The sequence below is a fragment of the Pinus tabuliformis genome, chromosome 8 (assembly GCF_031772625.1).
Source record: "Pinus tabuliformis cultivar Carrire ecotype Pingquan chromosome 8, CPIR1, whole genome shotgun sequence".
Lineage (NCBI taxonomy): Eukaryota > Viridiplantae > Streptophyta > Pinopsida > Pinales > Pinaceae > Pinus > Pinus tabuliformis.
Window position 1 is genome coordinate 438,942,160 of NC_142294.1, and position 18,906 is coordinate 438,961,065.

Below are 18,906 nucleotides of genomic sequence, written 5' to 3' on the forward strand. Positions count from 1 at the left end.
TATGTTAATGTATGAGCATATGGGATATCATTTGGCACTTCTGTACGGTGGACTCATGTATTTATGCTTGACATATGAATGATTTGATTATGCGATATGTTGTTCACAATTGTTTTGTGTAACTTCTTATGCAGAACAGTTCATCTTAAATGGTTTATATTCTTATGATAACTGAATAATATTTATTTCCAGTTATTGTATGAAATCTTTCTAGATTGCATAATGGAAAAGATACATCCCGGGTTAGTGTAGATTCTATATGTTGTTTCCACTAGATTTCAGTAGCTTAGAGTCAGTTTGTAAGTTAGATTTACAGTAGTTTTAGAATTCTTCCAGAATCAACATAATCAAACTCTACACACACTCACACATCCCATGCATCGGGAAGCTGGTCCTGTTATCCCCAGTCGGACCCGCTACTCCAAACGGGCAAGGAGCCGCCAACCAGGTTCCCGACCGGGTGGGTATCCCCCTTGTTGTCGACCCGATCTCGGGGCCCTCAACAAGATCACACGAGCAAACCACTATTACTCTTTCTGGGCTCAATTGGACGGGATACGAACAATTCTGCAAAACTAGAAGGGCTGTGGAAAGGTCTTATTTTAGCTCTAAAACACAGATTCTTTCCCTTAATAATAGAAGGAGACTCTCAGATTCTTATCAATATAGATAAATAGATATTGCAGGGGACCCCGACATACAAAGTGGTCAGCAACTAGCGATTAGCAGAAAGGTTTGAGCTCATAGAACGTTAGCTCATCACTAATAAAGCAATCACTTTCAAGCACATCAGAAGAGATGGCAACAAAGTGGCTAATCTCCTGGCAAATTTGGGGGTGAATAGTGATCGAACTCTACATACAGGCTCGTTCAATATCATCACCAATGCCTCCCATTTACAAGAATATAATGAACTGGTGCAAAGTGATGGAGCGCACCCGGATGCGGGTGATTAATTTGAAATTAATGGAGATAAGATAAGAGAATGGCAGGCGGTTGAGCCACATGGCCACCCACGTCCTCCTCCATGCCAATTTATGGCATAAAACTATCAACCTGCAATCACCATTAACCTGGTGCTCAGATCGAGATGTCCGTAGCAAGCTCAAAGAAATGGCTAATGCAAGCCAGAATTCATTCTTCCCTTCCCTGCTCAGATGCTCTTATCCCCCTTACACAGAGGAGCCGAGCACCCCTGCTGTCTTCTCAGCTGCGTGGATTTGGGGAATGGTTTCCATTTCACCCAAACCACTCACTATGCTTTGAATTCCACCCAGATTACCTTTGCTTCTCAACTAAATAGCTCCAGTAATCCCAGAGTGACCCCTACTTCACTTGTTGCTCATACTGATAATACCACTTCCATCCTAGCCCCTACCACTAATCGCCAACCTGCCAGACAAGCCATGCCGAGGCAACGCCATCGGATGCACAACAGACATGGTAGAAGTCGTGGCTGAAGCAATCGCCCCACCTCTACGCCCACCCATGAACTGGAGACCCCTTCCTCCTCACCTTCTTCTGATCAATCCAGAGACCATCTCTTTGGCAGTTATCTGCATACCCACAGCGGAAGAGGTCGAGTACAGGAATATGGCACCAGAATAACGAATGCAGCTACCCAAAAGACAGGCCCTCCTGACCCCCCTCATCCTTCCTACCACACTACCCAATTTCGTTTCCATAGCATGTTGCATCATCTCAACATTACCGCCACTATCACAGTGGTCTTTGGTGAAGAATTGTGTCCGCAAGATGAGCAGGTTGCTAAAACACACGGACCTGGGCTAGAGAAAGGACAGACTAGCAAGCAACCGAAGGTCGATGAGACACGAGACATAGGCGAACCAGAAGACACGGACAGGAATATCGCTAAGCTCAGGCACAAAGATGGCCATGACAGCACTCTACATGGCAAGGAGATTACTGGAGGCAAGCATGCAGTGGATGGTAGCCTGAACGGCACACAAGAGGTCGAAGGCAGTCAAGGTTCCATGACTGTAGTGGTGGATGAGCCAGTGGAAAAGGATGAATACAGCTATCGTGTCTTGGAGGAGCCTCCACCAGATGCCTAGTGGGCTCAGTAAGACATCTGCTCAAATCGCCAGGTCATCTAGTAGTTTTTTTCATGTGGTTTTATCCTAATTTTTTTCAGTCCATGCGGTACATTTTGATTGATTCTGACTCAAGACCCCTATGGGGGATTTCTTTTGTTTTTTATTATGTTATGGGACCCCTATGTGGGCATTTGATATTTGGGTACACTTGTACTAGTTTCTCCTCGGTGGGCAGTCATGTTTAGGTTTTCAGCTTACCAATGACATTACCATGTTCAGTACTGTAGAGCCTAGAGCCTCATTGTATTTTTATATCTTTCTTTAATAGAATAGCATTACTTAGAAAAAAAAAAAAACTCAGGTACATTTACTTTATAGGCTTATAGTTCACATTATATTAGAGTATTATGTACGTAATACATACCTTAGAGTTATAATTTATCATTCTTTTATTCATCTATTATACACTTGCTATGCAAAAGGATAACTAGTTTCATTATACTAGTCGGAACCACCAATTAAACAAATATAGATCTAAGTTACAAATCTTGACTTCATGGATTTCCCCAAATGTTGATCAAGACAGTTTTTCCGATCAACATCGTCGAATAAAACAAATATGTGCTGACAATATTTTCTGATGTTTTATCTAGGAACATTCAGTATGATGTATCGTGAATAGTAGGATCTTCCATTTTGTAGTCCTATTGGTGTTTCTTTGCACCCTTTCGGTGCAAATTCTAGTTTACAACTGGTGACCAATTTATCCATCCCCTCATCTATGGGGAGAGTTGTCCAAAGAACCTATAGATGTTGGAATGCAATGTTGGTTCTCGTTAACATTGTTATTCAAGATTGTTATTTAAAATCTTGAAGTGTAAAGAAGATAATCCGCTTGCTATCCTTGGCAAAGCTTTTCTTGATTATATAACACTTAGTTTGTGATTTGGAATCATTCTAACCCTTTTAAATTTATTTAAATATTCAAATTTACAATTTAAATTCAAAGTGGTTTATTTAAAATTTTAGAATTATAATTTAAATAATATATAGATATTTTTTAACAACTCCTCATTTATATAAATGGTTTCAAAACTCTTTATTAAATTTCATTTTTACTATCAAACACGAAAGAAAACTTTTATTATGATTCCTATTTAAAATAAACTATCACACACTGAAGAAAACTTTGTCTATCTCTTCGTTATTCAATAGCAGTTATGGAGGTGATGTTGTCTCTTCAGTATTTAGGTGAGACGTTGGTTTGGATAATGTGATAACTACTATTGTTTTTAAGAGTCTCAAGTGGTTTTACTTGATGGATAAATATGTTGGCCATGGGTGCTCGATTATGGATGTATACAAGTTGTACCCATTTTTGTGAGCAATAAATTTTTCTTGCCACACATCTAATATATATATATATTCAAAAATATATAGGTAATTCATTTTTAACTAAATTTTTACATTCAAGACCTTATTTGGCCTCTTTTAAAGACATTGTCTCACATTGCGAATTAATTTCTTAGGTTAAAAGTTAGAGTTGATTAGCATTAGTATTTTTTCCAAGTGAAATAATGTTGGAATGAAGTTTAGAATTACTTCTCTAGCATTAAAGGTTTGGTTTTAGCATAGATAAAAATTGTTAAAATAGCTATAAATATGACACCTAAGGGGAACCAATAAAGTTAAGTTGCATGGTTTACAAGTCATATCTAGAGAGAACTTTCTAATATACAACATTTATAGCATTAAATGAATAATTTCTTAATTAAAACTCCAATTCATTACTATCTATTGGTGCAAAGTGCACTACCTCTCCTTCTAGAACATTTGAAATTGATCCCATGGAAATATAATTTGACTTCCAAGAACATTGATGGACCAGATTCACCATTATACTTGAGGTCTTAATGTTGTGATTTGGATATTTATGTTGATGCACCTTCAAATTCGTTAATACATTCAACTCTTAGGATAGAAGCAACTTTTGAATTCACCATTTTCTCTATTGGAAAAAGAATTAAGTTTCTAAGGTCTAACTCAAATAAGCAAACACTGTAACCCTATAAAAACTTGCTACCAAACTCAAAGAAAGCTCCCAAAATATTTATTTTAATCACATTGTGCTCATATATATTTGACACAAGACTGTGATTATTCAATAGCTTTTCTTTGAGCATCAATGTAACAAAATTGCTTTCCTAAGAATGAATGTTGACCTATATTCTCTCAAAATATTTTTCACTCCATTATCAAAATCTACATCCTTGATTTATTTCACATTGTGAGGTTTATATCTCATCAAATTGTTTATTTGAACATTCTCATAATGCCACAAGAAGTGTCCATTATGGTTAACTACATATGATTCATCCCATTAATTGAGCGTACTCTGTGCTTTTGGAATTTTCTCTATTCCTCTTAATGCAGGATGGAATTTGTATCATGCAATTAAAAACATTAATAACATTTACAATGACACAACAAAGTTTAATATTGATCTTATACAAATGTCTTTTATCTTAGTAGCCTATTTAATTTGTTACTTTCAAACCGTCTAGTACCAAATTCACAAAATCTTCATAACCTAATATCATGAAAGACATTAATGTTAATCAACATATAAAAGTAAAAATATTAAAAAAAATATGTCCTTCTATATTTTAAAATGTGTTTAGTGATTTGATTGAGTATAGCCTAACTTAATGTTTTGAACCTACACTTTGGTATCGGTTCAATTGGTTGAGTCAATAACTAGTATGGAGTTTCCAATTGTTGGAAGTAATCACACCTACCCATTTTGAATGCACTTACAACGACCATAACAATGGTACAATAAAAAACCAAATTTTCCCTCTAGGGTGTAGATTTTGTTTTTCAGAAAATTAAAAATTATGTATATGTGCACACATACCATGTTTAACTTGAGTCTTGTCATAAAATTAAATGCATGAATGTATGTGCGAAAACATGTAAAATAGTTTGGTTGTGGCATAGTCTTAGTTAGGAGTCTTTAGCAGGTGAAGTCGAGAGGTTAGAAGAAATTGTTGAGCCTATTTTGGTGGGTTAGCTAGAAACTGTGCAAAAATTAAAGAAGACCAAATCTTTTTAGTATTTTTATTTTTTACTAGGTGAAGGAGTTGCATTTGAAACCATAATCAAAAGTATATTTGTTGCATTTTCATTTTGGAAATTTCACTTCTAGCTATTACAGCACATTTACTGTGTTAACTTCTAGCTATTATGGCACATTCACTATGTTAATTTTTCTTTTTTCCTCCTGCCTCATCTTTCACGTGGTATTAGAGCTGGTTCAAGAAGTAAAAGAGCAAGTTTTTACTGCAACTTTTTAGTAGGAGTCAAAGGTTGTTTGAAGGAAGTTTTTTTTTTGGAGCATACTTAATAGTCAAATATGGAAGCTTCAAGCACAAGCTTGATTAATCCTCAAATACCACAATTTAAGGGAAACATTTATGATTATTGGGATATTACAATGAATTGTTTATTTTCTTCTCAATACATATGAGATTTTCTGGAGAATTGGCTCCACGAAGCAACAGATGAAACAATAGACAATGCTAACATAAGCAGAAAAAGATTTATTGAAACAAAATAGGAACAAGGACTCCAAATCCCTCTTCTACATTTTTCAAGTAGTGCATGAGAGTGCATTTCCAAGGATTGCAACAACAATAGATTCGAAGCAAGCATGGGATATTCTCAAGACAACATATCAAGGAATGACAAAGGTGAAGACAACAAAGCTACAAATGCTAAGAAGAGATTTTGAAACCATTTGCATAAAGGAGTCTAGGACAATAGACTCATTTTTGACATAATTAATTGGATTTGATACTCAAATCAAGTCCCATGGTGAGACACTTGAAGAAAGGAGGACAGTTTAAATTTTTTTGAGGAGCCTACCATCAAGATTTGACCTTATTATTGTGGCCATAGAGCGACAAAGGATCTCTCACAATTTTGAGTGGATGAGCTTCATGCATCATTGATATCTCATGAAAATAGGTTGAATAGAACAACAAATACTTCAATGGAGCATGCCTTAAAGACACAAGTCTCAACTGGTTAAGGTAAAGCAAGAGGAATATCAAATGCTAGAGAAAGAGGAAGAAGTCCACACACTTCAATAGAGAATGCCTTCAAGACACAACTCTCAATTGGTTAAGGTAAAGGAACAGGAATATCAAATGCTAGAGAAAGAGGAAGAAGTCCACACAAAGGTGGAAGAGGCAGCCCTTCAAGATCAAGTGGAAGAGGAAACAATCAAAATCCAAGTCAATGTCTAAGACAAAATCAAGCACAAAGTTAGAAGTATGATAAATCTCAAGTTCAATGTCATTATTGTAATAAATATATGGAAATTATGTAAATGAATGTAGAAAAAAACAACATGATCTTAGTAATAAACCAAATCTAATATTTAACAAAAGAAAATTAGAACCAAGACAACATATTTTTAGAATGTAATGTAGAACAAGAGAAGAAAAATATGTATGGTTTCTAGATTATCCCATGCTTCCGCCAATACAAAGCTCTTGTTGAGAAGCACAATGGACAATATATGAATGTTTTGAGTAGTGGTAGAGCTGGTAAATACATCTCAAATGACTTCTTACGTTTTTGCAAGGAGAATTGAATTCACAAAAAAATTACAACAAGGTACACACCTAAACAAAATGGTGTCGTAGAAAGGAAAAATAGGACCAACATGGAAATGGTAAGAAGCATGTTGAAGGAAAAGCATTTGTGAAATGACTATTTGGCTAAAGTTGTCTCCTACGCAACATATATTATAAACAAGTGCCCAACCAAAAGTGTCAAGAATATGATTCCTCAAGAAACATGGAGTGGAAGAAAGCATAATGTCACTGACATGAGAGTGTTTTCATGTGTGCATATGCACATTTCCCAGATGAATTAAGAAAGAAGTTGGACAACAAGGGGGAGAAATACACTTCAAAGCTTAACGTTGGGTTTTTTCTCTACTCGAAACTGACACTATGGCCTTCATCCCTCCTCACACTAGACTTGTATTGAGACATGAATCGAGGGTTACATTGCATGAATCGAAGGTTCATTTCTGATTCACACTAGCATCTAGTTAGTTCTTTTGTTTCAAAAATATTTCACTAACATGTACCCCTAAACCTGATTTTTTTTTTTGTCATGAAAGTGTATCTCAATCACCATGTATGATTATTGGTCTTAGTGGTATTAATATGCATAATTTAAATTATAAAAGGTCATATCTACATGGTTACACACACTTATATATTAAATGGGTTTTTCATTGGAATTGGAAGATACAATTTCAAGCAATATTGTGAGTTTTATTATTTAAATTACATTTTTTTAATACATAAATGGGTTTGGAACTCTAAAAAAAACCTGGAGTACTCAAATTCTACAAATTAAACAACTCAAGTTTTTATAAATCTCTACCAAATTTTGGTTAAAATTAGCAAGAAAAAGAAAAATCCTCAAACTATTTCATCTATTAGTTAAGTGTAATAATTGTTAAACTATTGCATCAATTAGTTAAGTGTAGTAATTGTTATAAATAATTTTATATATCATAGCATCCAATTCTTTTTAATTAAATAATATCTTCACACACACACACACACACACACATAGATATAAACCTAATTTATAACACACTATATTTTTAGGGAATCACTAGACTATATCTCAATTACCATGTATGATGAAGTTGTTATGCATAATTTAAATTATAAAAGGGAATCTCTATATCTCATTTTATGAACATGGTTACACAAACTTATCTTCATTAATTATGTTGCACTTAGTAATTGTTATAAGTAATTTTATATATCATAACATGTATTTTTTTAATTAAATTCTATATATATATATATATATATATCAAATTTAATGTCAAAGTTTATTCTCAAACATTTCATTATCAAAAATTTCTACAACTTCAACATCCTCGAATTCAAGCTCTAATGAATTAGGTTATGACCTCTAGAGGAGAAGCACATTGGAAATGGTTCTTCATTTGGAGTTCAAGGAATTACTCAAATTGATTTTTTAAAGTTAACATTAAATAAAATAAAATTATTTCATGGCACAATTCATAGAAAAAAAATTGTCATGGACCACACCTTTGCCCACCTTGTAAAGAAAATTATGAAAGTGCAAAACACCACTTTACTCTATTCCATTTTACCAAGGAAACCTGGGTTGAAACCAAGTCATTCACTCTATGCCATTTAACCAAAGAAATATGGGCTACAAACAAATCATTCACTCTATGCCATTTAACCAAGGAAATATGGGTTGCAACCAAATCATTTAGTTTATGCCATTTAATCAAGGAAATTTGGGCTGCAACCAAATCAATCACTAGTGGGAAGGGGATTTGGGAAGGTGTAGCAGTTGAAGAGGCCCTAGAAGATTCACTAAATTACCTAAATAAGACCCAATGTTATCACCTTGTTTTTGTTTTATGGGTAGTTTGGGTCATAAGAAATGAATTTCCCTCAGGATACTTGCATCTCCACTAAGGATATCTTTACAATCTCAAAGGAGCATACATAACTTTTGAGGAATCAAAGAAGAAAAAATAGAAAAGGATTGAGCCGCCAGATATAGATTCTTTCATCCCTTTTGGTTACTTTGATCGTGCAACAAATCGATATCCCAATGGCTATGGGACTGGGGTATCTTACTTATATCTCCTCCTTCAAAAATGCCTTTTCAGTGGCCTCAGAGAAGGAAAATAATAATGCAAAAGTGTAAGAAAGTGGTAAGAAACAACTATTTTAATGAATACTCCACATGAGCATATATTAAATGATCGCAACATGTTTGAAGATTCAAAGTTGATCACAGATTAGATGACCAATTGTCTTAATCGGTTCTAGCCTTAAGATAAGTATCAATCTCTATGGAAATCTCCAGCTAGTAGAGGAGGTAAGATCATCATTTACATATATTTCTTCCAAGAACCATTTATCGAAATTATAATGATGAAGCTTACCAGTGATCTAAAGGAATTTGATGTTTTTTAGCAGATGTATTTTAAGCTCCCCGTCCTCTTTGGAGAGCTGAACGAGCAACATGATTGACTCCAAGAGTGAAAGATCCCATTCAGAGATCACAATAATGAATTTTACACATTTCCTTGAGATGTTGAAAAGTGCTTGTCATATAGTTTTTCAGCTCGGCATTAACCTTCTGCTCATCCCACATAAAAACTTGGATGTTCTGCATGAAAAAGCGATAGAATTAAAAAGAGGAACTAAAATTAAAAAACTTGCCCAAAATTCAACCACCTCACTCAGACCATGATTATACCAACTTTTTACTAAAATGTACAAATGAAAACCCATCACCAAAATACTTGTCACATAATAAAAGGCATAGATACAGGGGAATTAATGAACTCTGTAATTTTCAAGATCATTGATATAAATCCTTCACATTTATAGGTGGTAGAATTGCAAGAATATAATGGTTAGTACTCATCTCTACAATCTTTTAAATCATAAATTTACCAAACCCAACATATATCACTCTTCAGGAACTGAAGAAATAAGTTTGGCAACAAAAATAGGTCTACTTCAATATAGTAAAGCATCAACTCACCAAAAACAATAATAGAATTATCAAATAAAGGACAAATGAACACAATCAAATTGGAAAGAAGCATGTATTTCTGCTGGTCATTTTGGACATTGTGGGAAGCTTATTGTTAAATGGTAGGACGACAATTCTTTTAGTTGTTTCTTATTCTAGTTTATATATTTTGTTTTCTAACTAACACAAAAGGAGGTACACAATGCATAGCATTTCTAAAGTGGAGTCATTGATTACTTCTTTTTTTTGTATCATGCTATAAACATATGAGAACCATGACTTTTTCTCCTTTGAATAAAAATTGTGATGGTTTTCTTGGGATAAAAAGAAAACTAGCAAGTCTATCAATTCATATGAGGCAATGTTGCGATAAATTTAATGGACTATTAGTATTCAATTCAGTATATTATCTGTTGTACCTTAAGAAACCAATTTCCTGGCTATGTAGAAATTGTGCTTAAGACATTAATTTTTATAGTTATTGTCACTTGTTTTTCACTTAATTGTTTGTTGTGTTCTTAAGTGAAGGACCAGGGAGACTTGGTTTTTAACCCTCAATACTTAAGTGACAAGAAAATATCATAATACCATTTGATTGTTGAATATAAATGATGAATGAAGAAAGCTTGAATAATTCATAGACAATATGTTGTTTTACACAGGATCTACTATATGTGACACTTGGAGAAGTTATAGATAATATTTTGTCTTACACAGAAACTACTATCCGTAACTTAGAAGAATTGTAGAGGTGTGAAATTCAAGTCTAGGAGCGCTCCTTTAAGGGATTTTAACTTCATTTACATAAGAAAATAAAGACCTGTAGCTTCATTACCATACTTAAAGGAAGAAAACATAAGATGACACATAACAGAGAAGTCACAAAATCATACCCAACAATGTATGGAAAACTTTTGATTCTTTCATTAACCAATAGTTGTATCAGGAATTCAGTGGCCTAGTATCCAAGTTCTCCAAAATTCGAACCCCTTCTCTCTAAATTTTCCCTTTTTTATACCTTATGAGACAGTTGGTAGTCATGAAAACTGTCAAACTACTTAACTATTTCCCTAACTGTTTAAACTAAAAATTATTACAGAATATTACACAGAGGGTAAAAGACACCTCATTCTAAAGAACATAAAATAATAGGAAGTAATGGAAATTAGAAGATGATGGTCGTTCTTCATTCGAATCTGTATCTTTGAGCCTTAGAAAAGCAGTGGATGAAGGGCAAAAGGCTTTGGAAGCATTGTGGGGGGTAAAGAATGTATGGAAGCCTCAACGAGGTTGAACCCCCGCGGTGATTTCTAGCTGCACATTTCAGTCAACCATGCTAACATCATGGTCAACTGCGGGGGTCAAACTTTGACTAACTTTCGTGCTCATTTCTTCCCCACATCTCACCTTAAAGTACTTATCAAACTATCGCTTGATCGTGCTTCATAAACCTGTATAAAATTTAAACGATGGGTCGAGCCCACGGAACTTTAAAGAATTAACACTCTGATTCATTAAACCTATCGTATCCGCCTTTACAATGCACCTTTGACTCCCTTACGGACCTGATAGGACATAAAACTATATTTAATGATTTATCGGGTCCGATATTAAGGACTGAAACTGATGACTTGCTGACCCGATATCCGGACCAGATAGGAAAATAAAAATGCCATTAATGATTTACCGGGTCAGAATTAAAAGTTGGAACCCGATGTCTTGCCGACCCAATATTCTGACCCGATATCTGACCTGATTGTTGAAAAATGTGCAACAAGAAATGTTAAATTTAGAATGTGCTAAAAATAGATCTGCTAAAAATAGCATGTCTAAAAATAGCAGTTTGGCCAGTGAGGTCATTGGCCACATTGGGTGAGAGGTGAAACTGCTAAAAATAGAAAGTTCTAAAAATAGCATTTATGGGTTCCTTCCTATTTATAGCAGTCCCTAGTCTATCTATAGGAAGTAAAATTAATTTTGGTCTTAACAACAGTTGGAAATATTAATTAATTAATTCACTTGAGTTAATTAGTTAAGGAAATTCGAATTTGAAGTCTTTGTGAGCATGCACATGAGTTGTCCCACTGATTGAGGAACTTATCCTTAATTTCCTCCACTGATTGATGGAATAAGTATGAGTTCTATAATGAGAGAATTAGTTGACTTAGTTCTAACTAGTCAAGTCCAGTTAGATTATTTTAACAAGTTGTTAAAATAATAAAATATAGTTTTTTAATGCTTGCATGCATGTGACAACTATTATTTCAGATAACTGAGGATTCACTCATGGATAACTGTTGCATGTCAGTTCTGTCAAAGACCCAGTTGAGATCAGATGTGGGACAGTGTACTATCAGATGCTTGGATATTTCTAGTAAGTTTTCCTTGCATGGAGAAGGATCTATTAGAGGAGATTGGAGGACTTGTGGCCTATATATTGAGGCCTAGGTAGTCCATGATTTTCCTCTTCTGATTGAAGATCATCAGAGTACAAAGAGAGAAGGATAGCTATTGAGTTGATTCCTTTTGTATGTTGAAGATGATTTCCACTTGATTGATAATACATGGTTGGGGTTTTATGCCGGTGCTTTCCCCTAGATATATCTTGTGTTATGTGTGATTATTTCTCTTGATCAATTATGCATGTTTCTACTTGATGTTGCTCATGAATTCGATTATGCTTCCGCTTAATGTTTTGTAGAAGTAGAACAAGTATTATGCTTTAGGATATTGCATATATCAGTTTGTTCTACAGGTGAAATTTCTACATGGTATCAGAGCACAGGTGATCAAGCAAGAACAGTATACTGAGAGGAGATTTCAAAGTTTTGAGTTTTGGGCCAAGAGTTTGCAGAGCAGATCTAAAAATTTCTGTACAAAATTTTTAGAAATAAATAGAATATTTGGATTCCTTGTGGAAAAATACCCAAAATAAATAATAATAAAAAATCAGCTGAATCGGAGTTCGGATGAGGGAGATATCGCTGATTTAAAATCAACTCCTTTTCTAGAAAATTTCATGACGGCGGGAAAGTGGAAATAGATTGGTGTGCTAGCCAAGAACCTATATTCACTTGAGGTACAAGATGCATGCAAAGCCTTGAGGAGCAAGGCAAAGGTTAGAGACTTGGTGGTTGAAAGGGAGGGTATATTACCTTTTCAACATGTAGCGCCAGAAGAAGTCACAGACAATTGTGGAGGACCCACAATTGGTGAAGCAGCTTCAGGAGGTTGTGGAGAAGCCACAACTAGAGAAGCTGAGAGGAGATCAAGTAGAGACATATACTCATGCAAAGACCTCTAGTAGGGGGAAACTTCGAGCCAGGCTGGCAGAGGGATCACATGCAGCCATACTTCCAGGTAGGAGGTGGGGCGATATAGAGTGACCGTCCCAAGGAGGAGGGGTAGGATCCTCGAGGTACCCAACCTCTTATATGAGACCTTGTTAGGCCCCTATACTACTAGTCTAACCCCTTATTGTTATTAGTACAACCCACTTATTATATTGATGTACCCATGTAGTGCCCATATTGTTACTAATGTGCCCCATAGAAGCCCACTATTGTTATTATTGTGCCCTTACATTATTATTGTTATGCTGGCTCTAGTTATGTTATGACCCCTTAGACTCCTATATATAGAAAGGAGGTCTTTTCACTTGTATCATCCAAGAATTGTTCATTTATGTAATGTAAAGGAGGTTTCCCCCTCGAAGAGGCTGAATTCTAAGGCGTTGATCTATCTTTTCTTGAGCTGGTTTCATAACATTTGGTATCAGAGCTTTGGATTCTAGGGTTTCGCTGCTCCAAACCCGTCATCGTGGAATTTTCGCTATAACTTTTTTTTCTGTGACGTTTCAGAAGTCGCCAAAAAAACCCATTTGAGAAGAAATCCGACTGAACCTTGGGTCCAAATTTCAGAGCTTTCCACGCGATATTTTCGGAGATATGATCTGAGGAATTTGGTCTTTTTGCAGACTCCTAAATTACATTAAAAACAGGTGACCTGGGGAAAATAGTCATAACTTTCTCTCTGAGCATTGGATTGAAATTTTGTAAGAAGTTACAGAAAGAGGACAGACTGTAGTTTCTTGTATGAATTTTTCAGATCCATAGGTCGAAAAATTGACACGTGGCACTTCATACAAGTTCGGTCTTCTAGAAAGGTCTATAATCAGGTTATCTTGGGAGATTGTGCATAACTCTTTTTTGGCGAATCCAATTTGGATCAGACTAGTGGAATTGGAAAGAGGACACAGAGGGCTACTATAGGTAGCAATTTTAGAACTTAAATATCCACGAGTACAGAGTTACAGTCGTTTCAAGTTCGAGGTCCTAAAATCAAGAAAAAGGAAGATGAGGAAGTTTGATGGCAAGGATCCGGTAAATTGGATACTTCAGATGGAGCAATATTTTGATCTACGTGGTGTACCACTGTTACAAAAGGTATCTATTGCATCTTCATATTTAGAACTGGATCAATTTTTATGGTATAAAGGGCTTTGTTATCGTAAAAAACTTGTTACGTGGTCATTTCTCACGGAGGAAATGATAGAACATTATGAGGATACAAAGAGCAACACCTTCTTTATAGAAACACCACAACAATTGGAAAGAGTAAAAGGGCTTTGTGACATATTTGAAAGTAAAATTATGGCAACAAGGAAGTCTACCCCTCACAACTATAAAGATGGACGTGTTGTTCCTCCTAGCCTTCCACAACCTACAAGGGTTACACCACAACAATTGGAAGAAAAAAGAGAAAAAGGGCTTTGTTACAATTGTGATAGCAAATGCACTAAAGGTCATAAGTGTGCTGAGAAGAAATTATTTTACATAGAGTATGAATAGGAGGAAGAGAATGATCAAGAAACATCAAAAGAAGAGGATATATGCCAGGACCCAACCCCAGAGAAAGAAGAAATGAATCAGAACATATCTTGTAAACTATTGGCAAGAATGACCACTCCTCAAACTCTTAATATAGAAGGAAATATCAAGAAGAAAAAGGTGCAAGAAGTGAAAGATCACATCAAGAAAGAAGAAATGAATCCAACCATATCTTGTAATTCACTGGTCGGAATTACCACTCCTCAAACTAGCGAGGCAGCAGGACATATCAAGAAGAAAAATGTTCAAGAAGTGAAAGATCACATCGAGCGTCAAGAAATGAATCCGACCATATCTTGTAAAGGATTGGAAGAAATTACCACTCCTCAAAATCTAAAGATAGAAGGACATATCAAGAAGAAAAAGGTTCAAGCAATGAAAGATCACATCGAGCATCAACAACAAGTTCTCCAACTTTTAAAGGATAGCACCACTTCGATGCAAAATCAAATGAAACAACAGGTAGATCAACATCATAGTGAAAAATGTTTTGATGTAGGCGATTGGGTATTTTTACTGCTACATCTAAAGCAAGCTATTTATGAGAAGGAAACGTTGGCAATACTACATGCACTTAAAAAATGGCGACCTTACCGAATGGGAAGACTCTTCAAGGATGAGGATGTGGAAGCATTGTTTTGTGCTATTTCTATTATCCAACCAGATTGGATAAACGAAGCAAGGGATGAATGGAAGAAGGACAAAGAAGTATGGCCACTTATTCAAAACTTGCAAAAGATCCCAATTCAAACAATATTGCCAGATATTGAAAAGGAAGGAAAAATCATATTGGAACCTGGAGCAGTCACAGAAACAAGAACCCGGCAGCTACGAAATCGATCAATTTCAGAGTATCTCATCAAGTGGAAGAACTTACCCACTGAAGATTCCACATGGGAGGACAAGAATTTTATACAGAAGCATCAAGAACTACTCAAGCATTGAGGACAACGCTTTTTGAAGGAGAGGGGCATGTTAGGCCCCTATACTACTAGTGTAACCCCTTATTGTTATTAGTACAACCCACTTATTATATTGATGTACCCATGTAGTGCCCATATTGTTACTAATGTGCCCCATAGAAGCCCACTATTGTTATTATTGTGCCCTTACATTATTATTGTTATGCCGGCTCTGGTTATGTTATGACCCCTTAGACTCCTATATATAGAAAGGAGGTCTTTTCATTTGTATCATCCAAGAATTGTTCATTTATGTAATGTAAAGGAGGTTTCCCCCTCGAAGAGGCTGAATTCTAAGGCATTGATCTATCTTTTCTATCGTTTCTTGAGCTGGTTTCATAACAGACCTTGCTACTGGAGCCCCGATGTGGAGTAGCAGGAACTGATTGATTGGGTAGAGACAGATGCGGATGGAGTGGCAGAGAGAGTGACAGTGCAAGGAATCCCAGGACATCGCATAGCTAGCAGGCTGCAGCAATGTGAAAGGCAAAAGTGTTCTTCATAGTGCTAGGTGGCACAGAGAGGTGTCCAATGGTGCGAGATGCATGGAGATGTTGCAGTAGCGTAGATGTTGGAGAGGGAGCACTTGTTAGCAACATGTAGAGCTTCAGCATCAAAGTATGTTCCTAGCCCAACAGAGTGATCAGTTGGGAGTTTTTTTGTTCCAAGTGTTGTTGGAGCAAGTGGACCGAGTAGATGTGTTGCATGCAAAACATTCCAGAGTTACAGGATCAGGTTCGATAGAAAGCCTTTCTTGTTGAGAGGGAGTGTTGAAAAATGTGCAACAAGAAATTTTAAATTTAGAATGTGCTAAAAATAGACCTGCTAAAAATAACATGTCTAAAAATAGCAGTTTGTCCAGTGAGGTCATTGGCCACATTGGGTGAGAGGTGAAACTTCTAAAAATAGAAAGTTATAAAAATAGCATTTATGGGTCTTTTCCTATTTATAGCAGTCCCTAGTCTATCTATAGGAAGTAAAATTAATTTTGGTCTTAACATCAGTTGGAAATATTAATTAATTAATTCACTTGAGTTAATTAGTTAAGGAAATTCGAATTTGAAGTCTCTGTGAGCATGCACATGAGTTGTCCCACTCATTGAGGAATTTATCCTTAATTTCCTCCACTGATTGAGGGAATAAGTATGAGTTCTATAATGAGAGAATCAGTTGACTTAGTTCTAACTAGTCAAGTCTAGTTAGATTATTTTAACAAGTTGTTAAAATAATAAAATATAGTTTGTTAATGCTTGCATGCATGTGACAACTATTATTTTAGATAACTGAGGATTCACTCATGGATAACTGTTGCATGTCAGTTCTATCAGAGACCCAGTTGAGATCAGATGTGGGAAAGTGTACTATCAAATGCTTGGATATTTCTAGTAAGTATTCCTTGCATGGAGAAGGATCTATTATAGGAGATTGGAGGACTTGTGGCCTATATATTGAGGCCTAGGTAGTCCATGATTCTCATCTTCTGATAGAAGATCATCAGAGTACAGAGAGAGCAGGATAGCTATTGAGCTGATTCTTTTTGTATGTTGAAGAGGATTTCCACTTGATTGATATTACATGGTTGGGGTTTTATGCTGGTGCTTCCCCCTGGATATATCTTGTGTTATGTGTGATTATTTCTCTTGATCAGTTATGCATGTTTCTACTTGATGTTGCTCATGAATTCGATTATGCTTTCACTTAATGTTTTGTAGAAGTAGAACAAGTATTATGCTTTAGGACATTGCATAGATCAGTTTGTTCTGCAAGTGAAATTTCTACACCGATATCCGTCGGATCCCATCTCTTCCGATGGACTGATGAGATTAGCCTGGACTTCAACAAATTTAAACTGTGTTTGATACACCATCGCTTCCAATCTCCGAAATGAAACCATTCTAGTTAACGATGTGATTGTCGTTGGATATGTGGCATGTTGATCGGATGGCCGAGATCTTCTCACGCGTTTATCACTTTCAAACCCATTGAAAATATAAAGTCAACCATTTCTTTCATATTTTTTTATTTTTCTTTCATTTTGTAATAAAACTGAAAATAAAACTTAAATAATAATGGACAATGAAGGCTACAACATTATCAATGTACCCAACTGATCTAGGAGGATCCTAAAAGCCCAATTTTTTAAAGTCCTAAAAATGAATTGAAACCAGTCTCAAGTCGAAGATCTCATAGTTCTGAATCCAATGACATGAATGACACCTCAAATTGACATTGTATAAAGAATTTATGGCCCACTGAATTTTTTCGAAATCAACTTAAAATTTTGCAGGCAAGGACACTTGGCCTACTGATGTCACGATGCTGACATAAATTATACGAATGGTTACATCAGCGGGTAATGTGGAAATACAGATGAGTGGAGCCAATCATATAGAGACATGTGACAGCTAACATCAACATGGTGTCAATTGCCCAGTCATCCATATGGGCCAATCCAAATGCGCCATGTGGTAGCCCAATGAGAATGCCCGATTTTGCTAAGGAATTGAAAATGTGGACCGGTTTGCTAGGTGACAGAGGCAAATTTGTCACCTACTTAAAATGCCTAATAACCCCTAAAATGTTGGTGGGAAAATCGTTCATTATGGTTTAAAATAATATTATTTTAAAAATAGTTAGTGACCAGCCAGTGGGTAGTTAACCCCAACGACCAGCCGACCGTCTGTGAAATAGCCATCAGTGGTGGAAATATAAATATAAAATATATTTTAAATGGTCCGCAATGGGAGTCAAACCTGCCCGTCGGGTCCGATGGCGCAAACAGTGAAGAATACTCAAGATAAAATGCCAAAAAAAAAATTGTTCAACAATACCACCGAAAATAAATGCTCACGCCAGGTTATGGTTTGAACCCAAATTTTCTAGGTGGTAATGCGAGTGGCCACTAATGCGCCACTTGGCGATCTTTGGTGTGTCCGCTCGCAAACACCTATTTGAACACCCTTTCGACCCAGTGCCAAAAGGGGGGTAGATCGACGTGTGGAGGAACCTGTGCCGACCAACACCTATAGAAACCAGAGCCAAGTTGTGCCCCTCGTGGGCATGAAGTTTGAGAAAGATTCTAGGGAATCTTGGGAGGAATATTTTGTAGAGAATCTTGTAGTGAATCTTTAGATTCCTTAGAGCCTCAAAAATCACCAGACCAAAAGTAGGTCGAGTTGATACTCATTTTACTCGATTTTCCACAAGCAACATAGTGGTGAAGTCTGTTTCTTCATCTGGGCAGCCAAACTCCAGTCGACCCACAGGAAGGAATATTTGGGGAATCTTTGAGATTCTCAGGGGTCTAGATTTTGACCGAACCAAAATAGGGTCAAATTTATAGTCATTTTTCTCAATTTTCCACCAAGA

General features: G+C 36.0%; 1 pseudogene; it reads left to right on the forward strand.

The window, feature by feature from the left end:
• Positions 1 to 2,158: 2,158 nt before the first annotated feature.
• Positions 2,159 to 18,906, forward strand: part of LOC149235937 (magnesium-chelatase subunit ChlH, chloroplastic pseudogene) — a 28,891-nt pseudogene continuing 12,143 nt past the window's right edge.